We start from the raw sequence: 1,454 nt of genomic DNA, 5'->3' as shown, positions 1-1,454 counted from the left end.
TAGAAACCATACTTGGGCTTGGGGAGTTGATACCTTAGGTCTCTACCACCCGTTCTAGAGTATCATCACCCCTTCATCCAACGACTTATTTTAGTTTGATGCTTCAGGGCCCAGTGCACTCCAGTACGTTCATGTGGTAACCCAGACCACAGCCATCTGCTTTCGTTGAGTAACCAATGAGTTACACAAGATATTCAACACATTAGTATAAAATAGGTTTTGTGCATAGCAGAAGTATAATGGACCAGGCGAGAAAATAACAAAAATAATGAACAACCATATACCAGAGACATTTTGTGGGGGTAGAGTGGGGAATGGGATCAAAAATGGGAGGGAGGGAAATGCACGGGATTATGGTGATGGCACACGGGTGACTTGGTGATGGGAAACCCATGGGGATTACAATCGAGATGGAAAAAAAATGTACAAAATGATGTAAAAATAAACTTTTGTAATAAAAAAAAATAATTAAAAAAATAAAAATAATCTAAAAAAATAGGTTTGTGCTATGTTATACTTGGTTTGGACACTGCTGTCGGCTCAATTAAGTATTCTGGGCACTTTTCAGTTCAGCCAGGCCAGGTTATGATTAAAGGAGCTTCACTTATTATTTATTTTCAACTTTATGACTTTATTGGGGTTGTAAGTCGCGAAGGTCTGTATTGATATGATCCTAGCCTATGTTTAGATGTATGGTGTAAGAGATACACAAGATATCTGTAAAAGGCGTCTGTGAATAGGCCAACCAGAAGGGGAGATGAAGCAAGCACCCCACACCAGGCAGCCTAGCAGTGACAGGAGCCCACAGCCTTTGAGCGCATGGCTCGGCCTCTGACCAGTAATGCAGCCCGGGCTTGGGGCTTCCTGTGATCCTGTTCACACACGCCAGGCTCTGAGGTCTCTTCTGCTACAGTGAGAGGCCTGGACTGAAGTCTGCAGGCATCCAGCCACTTCAAAGGAATTGGGAAGAAATAAGGGCTGAGGGAACTACAGAAATGTGATTTTTTTAAAAGGTGGTGCTAACCAGCTAATAATATCTGGGTGTCAGGGTATGCTGCACATACTTGCAAGCTTCTGCAAACACGCGCTAATTAGCCTGTGCTAGAGGTGGGTGCACATGTGAATTGTTACCACTTGAGCTTGCAGAACCACTTAGCTCTGTCACATTTCTTGTAGCAACATGCCAAGTCATCGCTAAAAACATCCTGGGTTTCAAATACCTGGATACAGTCGAATAGCGCCAGGATCTCTGAACCGCTGTGCATTCGAGTGAGACTTCTCCTTTTCCCCTCGTAGCTCTGGGTTACTATATATCCTTGTAGAGACTTTAATGCCCATTCAGATGTCTCCCTGCTCTTTGAAGGCTTCCTTAGTCATGCTTGTTCGAAAATCCATCTTTCTTTACATGACCAACTCTCCTGGTTTCCCTCGGAGAAACTGCTCAGTTGGGGGGG

Source organism: Condylura cristata, unplaced genomic scaffold (genome assembly GCF_000260355.1).
Source record: "Condylura cristata isolate star-nosed mole 26May11 unplaced genomic scaffold, ConCri1.0 scaffold00003, whole genome shotgun sequence".
Lineage (NCBI taxonomy): Eukaryota > Metazoa > Chordata > Mammalia > Eulipotyphla > Talpidae > Condylura > Condylura cristata.
Note: the sequence above shows the minus strand (reverse complement) of the source record.